Here is a 9359-nt window from a genome sequence, read left to right as displayed (position 1 = left end):
GAACCATACAAGTAATGTCTCCATATCTTTAATACAAAGACTACGGCCGCCAACTCTAGATCATGCGTAGGATAATTCTTCTCATGAATTCTCAACTGTCTTGAAGCATAAGCTACCACTTTACCTTCTTGCATAAGCACACCTCCTAAACCCAACTTGGACGCATCACAATACACCACAAAAGGTTCATCGGACTTTGACAAAATCAAAACTGGAGCAGTCGTCAAACACTTCTTCAATTCACTGAAACTGTTCTCGCAATGAACATCCCACACAAAAGCTTTACCTTTACAAGTCAACTGTGTTAGCGGAAGAGCTAACTTGGAAAACCCTTCAATAAACCTTCTATAGTAACCAGCTAAAGCCAAGAAGCTTCTAATCTCTGTAACTGACTTATGAGTCTCCCATTGCGATACCGCTTCAACTTTAGACGGATCCACATCAATACCATCACCAGAAATAACATGGCCAAGAAAACTCACTTCTTTCAACCAGAACTCACACTTAGACAATTTGGCATAAAGTTTCTTCTCTTTCAACACTTGCAAAACAATCTTCAAATGCTCAGCATGTTCTTCTTCAGTCTTGGAGTAAATCAAAATGTCGTCGATAAACACAACTACAAAACGATCCAAAAATGCGTGGAAGATGCGATTCATATACTCCATAAACACTCCAGGTGCATTGGTAACACCAAAAGGCATAACTTTATATTCATAGTGACCATAACGTGTTCTGAAAGCTGTCTTCTGCATATCTTCATCTTTTACCTTAATCTGGTGATAACCTGACCTCAAATCAATCTTGCTGAAAACACGTGCACCCACTAACTGATCCATCAAATCATCAATTCTCGGAAGTGGATACCTATTCTTGATAGTTACTTTGTTCAACTGTCGATAGTCAATACATAACCTCATACTACCATCTTTCTTCTTTACTAGCAAAACCGACGCTCAAGGTGAAACACTTGGTCTAACAAATTTCTTCTCAAGCAAGTCTTCTAACTGTTTCTTCAACTCAGCTAACTCGAAAGCAGACATACGATAAGGTGCCATCGACACCGGCTTCGTTCCAGAAACTAGATCAATAGAAAACTCGACTTCTCTCTCTGGAGGCACATCAGGAATTTCATCTGGGAAAACTTCAGGAAAATCACATACCACTTGTACCTTATCAATCACTGCTTGATTCTCAATAGATAAAGAAGCCATTAACGAAAACATCAAGATACCATCGCGTTCCAGTTGCTTCAGCTGCTTAGTAGATAAAAACTCTGCACCACTTTCCTCTTCGAAGGAAGAGAAATGCACTGACTTGCTAAAATAATTAATAAGAACGTGATTGTACTCTAACCAATTCATACCCAGAATCACATCCATACCGCTCAAAGGTAGACAAACTAAATCTATTTCAAAATCACGACCAAACATAGACAAAGGACATTTCAAACATACTAGAGAAGTAGTCACCGAACCCTTAGCTGGAGTTTCGACAACCATCTCTCCATTCATATCAGACAAATCAAGACTCAAAGCAGAAACACAATCGTAGGCAATAAAACAATGCGTAGCACCAGTATCAATAATAGTAACTAAAGGAGTATTATTAATATAGCAAGTACCTCTGATCAAGCGATCCTCGTTCTCTGTCTGAGTACTAGTCAAAGCAAAAACCCTACCAGTAGTCGGCGCCCTCTTAGGCTGAGTACACTGTGAACTGATGTGACCCTCTTCATTGCAGTTAAAACACACAATGTCCTCACGCTTGCAATCAGCTACAATATGACCCTTCTTGCCACATCGGACACATTTCTTAATCTCTTCAGGACAAACATTGCTTTTGTGGCCTTTCACACCACAGTTGAAGCACACAATCTCAGTAGGAGCACCCTTCTTCGTAGGCCGCCTATCATCGACCATATTTTGTTTCCCTTTATCAGCAGGGGCATTGTACGGCTTAGGACGACTATGCTGTCCCTTGCCCTTCCGCTCATTCACCATCTTGTAATGAGCCTTGGTATCCTCCTCATAGATTCTGCAGCTATTAACCAAATCCAGAAAAACTCTAATCTGTTGATATCCAATCGCCCTCTTAATGTCGGGCCTCAAACCGTTCTCGAACTTGATGCATTTCGAAAACTCAGCAGCATAATGCGGATAAAACTTCGCTAACTCAACAAACTTGGCAGCATACTCAGTCTCAGACATGTTTCCTTGCTTTGAGTCAAGGAACTCGATCTCCTTCTTCCCGTGAACATCTTCCGGAAAGTATCTTCTCAGGAACTCTCTCCTGAACACAGCCCAAGTCACAACAGCTCCTTCTTGCTCAAGGGTAGGTAGAAGACTAACCCACCAATCATCAGTTTCCTCAGCTAGCTGATGAGTACCAAACCGCACTTTCTGATCTTGAGTGCATTGCATAACACGGAAAATCCTCTCAATCTCTTTAAGCCACGTCTGGGCTCCATCAGGGTCATATCTTCCTTTGAAAGTTGGAGGGTTCTTCTTCATGAAAGTCTCCAACATCCTAGTCTCAGCATTCGCACCAGCATTCGCGTTAGGTTGTTGTCCCACAGCTTGGGCAACAACTTGTAGAGCAGCAGCTAACGCAGCATCGTTCCTTCCAGCCATTTCTGATATTCTACGAAAGTAGCAGCATCGTTCCTTCCAGCCATTTCTGATACCAATTGTAACACCCCGTTTTCCCAATATAAAAATTTCTAAACATTTATCAGAGTAAAACCATAAACAACGAGGTATCACGTATAACATAATCCAAAACAGTTAAATAATAATTTAACCAAATATCTTAAACATTGCAGCGGAAATTATATCGTAATCCATAAAACGTTTTGGCACGCAGGCCCCATCAAAATATTTCAGAAGTTAATCAACATTATAAAAATAACATAAATGTTTCACGTAAGAGAATGAAGCATGCATAACAGACAACCTTACCCCGTTACGTATCAGAGCGACCTAGACGACACAGTGAAGGCAAGACCACTCACGACGGCAACTGCACACTAAACACGATTACCTGCAAGTTACCCATACGAAGGGCAACGTTTTCAAGCAGAAGGGGTGAGATTTCATAACAAAATAATGTTAATCAAGGTAATTTGAATCATAATTAACATCTTATCAATCATAAACAACTTTGCATATTTGATAAACATTTATCACGTAATCACATATTCAATCGTCATCAACAACATAGCATATTAGACATGACAATGCGACAATGCTCTTAGACTCTTTATATGCATGTGGTACCAATCGTCATCATAAGTATTAATATACTTTAAACGTGCGGAGGACAAAGCTCCTAATAAATCGTGCGGAGGACAAAGCTCCTAATAATCGTGGTGAGGACTAAGCTCAATGAATGCTAATGCATGGACTGTTAACAACAAAACACCGTAATCATCATATCAATATGCATCCAATAATTTGGAGCTAAACGTCATCTTATTCATCATATACAGACATTATGCACTTAGTTAAATAACAGCAGCAGCATAGTTGATGAGTCATTTATTATCTATTTGAATATATTATTTAGTTTCTTTTTAATTAGATTTAAGTTTATTTTATATTTATATTATTTCCTTTTTGAACTATTTTACTTTAATTCCATATTGTTATATTTCAGGAACGAATATTTGATGGATTGAGTCTTGGAGCAAAAGAAAGGGATTTGGAATTGATTCGGTACGAAAATACGAAGATTTGGAGACAAAATATATCTCCCCCAAAGTCAGAAGCTTGGCACGACCCGTGCTAGGCTTGGCACGACCGTGCCACACTCCAGAACTACTTTTGCTGCTTTTGCTTAGATTTTAAGCTGCTCTGTTTTAGTTTACTTGTGGAACATTCTAGTGATTGCTTAGATTTTAAGTCGAAGGTAAACTATAAATAGAGTAGCTAGCCATCACAAATATTCATCTTTTCTTGGAATGCAATATGTGACAATTGTCTTTCTAATAAAAGTTCATTTACTTTCTTGTTATTTATTTTTATGCTTTCTCTCTTCTTCTCCTTGTCTACGATGAACATTAGTGAGTAGACTTCCCTTGTCTTGGGATTGTTGGATAAGTCTTATGACATAATCCTAATCAAACCAAGCTTTAAACCTTAATCTTATGTAACCCTAATTCCTTATCTAAATTCACCGCTTTTACATGGATCAACCATTATCAAACTGTGGAAACGAAAGTGGAGGGTTTGATAATTGTTTATCCATCATCTCAAATATCAATTCATAAAACGAAAGTGGAGCTTTGATATTCGAACAAGTGAATTTAGACAAAGATTGTAAAGGCAGCGAAATAGTCTTTACAATCTTTGAGACATATAGTTTTGATCTTTAAGGGAACTAATAATGATCAAGTCAGCGAAATAGGCTTGGTTGTTAGAGGAACCAAAATCTAATAGTAATCAAGTCAGCGAAATAGGCTTGGTTGCTAGAGGAACAAAAGAGAAACTGTCTTGAGAAATTAGGTCTAACATAAGGTTATAAGTTTAATAGTTTGGTTTGTGAAGGACTTGTCATTAGGATGAACCAATAATTCCAAGGCTTTTATTTTCTTTTAATTAAAAACCCAAACTTTTCTATCTTATAAACCTTTAGTCTAATCATTATCTAAAGTTGATTGAATTCATAACTCCCTGTCGGAACGATACTCTTTTCATACTACTTCGGTAAGATCGTGCACTTGCGGTTTTATCTCATCAAGTTTTTGCAAATATGCAAATGGCAAAGATCTAAGTAGCAAAAAACTTGATGAGAACATCTTATCAATCATAAACAATTTTGCATATTTGATAAACATTTATCACGTAATGACATATTCAATCGTCATCAACAACATAGCATATTAGACATGACAATGCGACAATGCTCTTAGACTCCTTATATGCATGTGGTACCAATCGTCATCATAAGTATTAATATACTTTAAACGTGCGGAGGACAAAGCTCCTAATAAATCATGCGGAGGACAAAACTCCTAATAATCGTGGTGAGGACTAAGCTCAATGAATGCTAATGCATGGACTCTTAACAACAAAACACCGTAATCATCATATCAATATGCATCCAATAATTTGGAGCTAAACGTCATCTTATTCATCATATATAGACATTATGCACTTAGTTAAATAACAGCAGCAACATAGTCAAGTCACACAACAACAGGATGATATCATTATATCAATTGCAATTCAATGGCATCATAATATTTCATTCATATCTCACATAATGCATAGTACATTAATTCATGCTCAATTAATATCAACATATCTTAAACGGCTTTGCAGATTACATTAAACATCATCATTAGGTCTCATTACCAATTAGGGGTTCACTCTTGATCAAAACGTGCGACACAGATCACACAAACACTCAATGCACTCTAATCTGGAAGTGCTCGCGAGGCGAGAGTTCCTACTCGCCGTGGCGAGTACCAGTCAATTCCCAAACTAATGTTGTTCTGGGTTCAATCTTGTCCTACATTCATCCCTAATCATTACTAGGTATGTTCAGGCACTCAATGGCACTCAAGGTCCAACTAAAAAGTCGAAATTGCAAAATCTTACATGCTCTCTGCCTTAGCTCGCTATGGCGAGTAAGGTTGCTCGCTGTGGCGAAATGCAAGGTGCAACTCGTGAGGCGAGGAGAAAGGGCTCGCTAGGCGAGCGATGGATGTTCATCACTCGCGAGGCGAGATTCATAGCTCGCTGTGGCGAGCGATGAATGTCGCTACGGCCAGACTTGCTATTTTCACAAAAATCCGACGATTCTCAAGGTTCTAAGCATAACGTTGATTCCAAAGTTCGTCCTAAACATTATCTAAGGTCTAGGAACACTTTCTACACCAATTTAATCAATTCCTACCGTTTGATCATCAATTCTAGGGATTTGACCTAGTTTTCATTTTCTCCAATTCAATCCTAATTCTTGCTAACTACTCATCAGAATTACAATCAATTACCATTACTGAGTTATTAGTCTCACCCTTACCTGGTTATGAAGAAAAATCGCACCTCTCTTTGATCCTCCCTTCTCTTAGCTTTTTCTCCCTTTTCCAAAAGTTTTCACGTACAATAGTTTTTCTAACAATTAGGTCTTTCCCTATTTATATCTCTTCCTAATAACTTATCTTATTACACTTTCTCCCCCAAAACTCTCTAAAATCTCAAAACAACCCTTAACTAAATATTTTATATTATTTTCAAATCATTATTTTATTTATCAATAAAATAAGTCCCTTAATCTTATTAAATCTTCCAAAACTCATAACTTATCACAATATCAACCAAACCATCAAGATAGTCGTAAATCATTCAAATCATACCAAAATCATGCATATATTATATAAAAATAATATAATCGCCTAAACTCGATTAAATAAACAATTAACGAAAGTGGGCGTTACAGCTGCCGGGGAGTAAACTATTTTGATTAACTATTTCTTTGTGATTAGAACTCTTTTCTCTTCCTCTTTTCTTCTACTTCTTTCTTTGTATTACCACTAACTTCTTGGGTTCTCGATTTCTTATGCGAAGAAGTAAAAGTCTCGGAGAATTTATTCCTGAGATCGAAAGATATTTGCATAAGAAAAGGAGAGAGGCACAAAATAATACCGCTATGGCTGAACGCACTCTCAAAGAGTATGCTACTCCTTCAACGGAAGAGCCACATGCTATTATCGTGTACCCAACGGTTGAGGGTAATAACTTCGAGATCAAGCCTGCACTACTCAATTTGGTGCAGCAAAATCAGTTTTCTAGATCACCCACTGAGGATCCAAATCTCCATATTTCTTCCTTCTTTAGACTCAGTGGCACCATAAAAGAGAACCAAGAAGCCGTAAGACTTCATCTCTTTCCCTTCTCCTTAAGGGATAGAGCTAGCGCTTGGTTCCATTCCCTAGAAGTCGGTTCCATCACTTCATGGGACGATATGAGGCGAGCATTCCTTGCCCGATTTTTTCCCCCATCTAAAACCGCTAAACTAAGAGATCAAATCACGCGGTTCAATCAAAAAGATGGGGAGTCTCTCTATGATGCGTGGGAGCGTTTCAAGGAAATGCTTAGACTTTGTCCCCACCATGGTTTGGAAAAGTGGCTTATAGTCCACACATTTTATAATGGCTTGTCATATACCACTAAGATGTCTGTTGATGCAGCTGCAGGCGGAGCTCTAATGAACAAAAATTATACGGAGGCTTACGCCCTGATTGAAGATATGGCTCAGAATCACTAGCAATGGACCAACGAGAGAGCCGTCACCGCTTCTACTCCATCTAAAAAATAGGCAGGTATATACGAAGTCTCTGAATATAACCACCTTGCTACTAAGGTTGAGGCATTGACCCTAAAATTTGAAAAACTTAATGTTAATGCTGTCACACCTTCTCCTACATCCCCTCCTTGTGAAATCTGTGGTATATCCGGTCATATCGGTGTTGATTGTTAGTTAGGTAGTGTTGCCAATATTGAGCAACTAAATTACGCTCAATATAACCAAGGAACGAGGCCAAATCAAAATTTTTACAAAAATCCTCAAAGTTCCTATGGACAAGCAGCACCACCTGGCTATACAAACAACCAGAGAGTGGCTCAGAAATCAAGTTTGGAGATTTTGTTGGAAAATTGCATAGCTAATCAAAATAAAAATCTTCAAGAACTGAAAAACCAAACGGGATTTCTGAACGACTCTCTCTCCAAACTTACTACCAAGGTTGATTCTATCGCCACACACACCAAAATGCTTGAGACCCAAATCTCCCAAGTGGCCCAACAAGTGGCCACCTCTTCTCAAACACCAGGAGTCTTTCCTGGTCAACCTGAAACAAACCCCAAAGCTCATGTCAATGCTATTTCTCTTAGGGGCAGTAAGTTAGAAGAGACCGTTACTAAAGCCAAAAGTGTCAAGGGAGAGAGTGCTAGGCTTTTTGGTGAGACAGGTTGTAACGCCCTCTCTAATTATTTGATTATTTTAATGAGTTTAGAATATACTTATATGATTTGTATGATTTATATGATTTATTTTGATGAGTGATATTTTATTATGATATATGTTGGTATTTATTAGTATAATATATATGTTATTTGATTTAAAAATATATATGTTATTTGATTTAGAAATATATATATATATATATATATATATATATATATATATATATATATGTTATTTGGTTTAGAAATATAAATGTTATTTGTTATAGAAATATATATGATTTGTTGCAGAAATAAATGTGATTTGTTATAGAAATAAATGTGATTTGTTGTAGAAGTATATATAATTTGTTGTAGAAATACACATGATTTGTTGTAGAAATATACGTTATTTTGTGTAAAAATACATGTTATCTGGTGTAGAAATATATTTCTTATTTGGTGTAGAAATATATATATGTTATAAAAATATATTTGTTATAGAGATATAATTGTTATTTGTTATATAAATATTATATATATATATTAGAATAGAATATTGAGATTTTGGTAGGCAATCTAATATATTTTTGTACTGAATAATATATTTTTGTACTTAATATAATATATTTTGGTACTCAATTGATATATTTAATTACTAGATCTAATAGGTGCATTACTTGTTTCCAAAGTTTCTCACTTATTAGTCGTAAATTATCTCCATAAATAGAGAACTCATACAGTGCATTCTACACACCGAAATTCACAGTTGATACTTCCTGTGCTTTTCTTCTCTTCTCCCTCTTTTGACTTGTGTTGACGAGTCTTTCTTCTTTTTCTACTCCTTTCTGTCCCTTCGGAATTAAAAGTGTTCTTAAGACCATAATCCCTCTTCGGTTTAATATCATTTTAGAGAAGAGAAAGCGGTAGAGTCCTTCGTCGATCAATCCAAAGGTAAGGGTAAGACTAACTTTGCAATTCTATTAAGTATGTGAATCAATGGTTAGGTTTAACATGATGTAGGATGAGTTTTTGAGGAATTGAAAAGTAGGTTAAAATTGTAGAATTAATGAATAAACGGTGGAAACTTGTTAAAAAGATGTAGAAATTGTCCTTAGACCTTAGATAATGATTAAGATGATTTGATGATATTTATAATGTTATATAATTAGATATATATTGCATGAATTATATTTGATGATTGAGATGTTGATGATGTGCATTTGTAATTGTTATATATGATGATTATCATTATTGATTGATGCTATTTTGTTGTTGTGATGAATATGATTTACTTTGATGATATGATTAATGAGAGAATATTATATACTGTGAATTAATGATTAAATGCATTACTTGAAATATTATTGAATGATCAAGATGTTGAAATGAATTGTTATTAAGCTTGAT

At 36.2% G+C, this 9359-nt stretch overlaps 1 non-coding gene across 1 annotated transcript; it reads right to left on the bottom strand.

The window, feature by feature from the left end:
* Positions 1 to 7017: 7017 nt before the first annotated feature.
* Positions 7018 to 7124, bottom strand: LOC112418484 (small nucleolar RNA R71). The gene has a single exon (XR_003008681.2). It is a non-coding gene; the product is annotated as a small nucleolar RNA R71 (small nucleolar RNA).
* Positions 7125 to 9359: the final 2235 nt, after the last annotated feature.

Source organism: Medicago truncatula, chromosome 4 (genome assembly GCF_003473485.1).
Source record: "Medicago truncatula cultivar Jemalong A17 chromosome 4, MtrunA17r5.0-ANR, whole genome shotgun sequence".
Classification (NCBI taxonomy): Eukaryota; Viridiplantae; Streptophyta; class Magnoliopsida; order Fabales; family Fabaceae; genus Medicago; species Medicago truncatula.
Note: the sequence above shows the minus strand (reverse complement) of the source record. Positions and strands in the feature narration are given on the sequence as shown.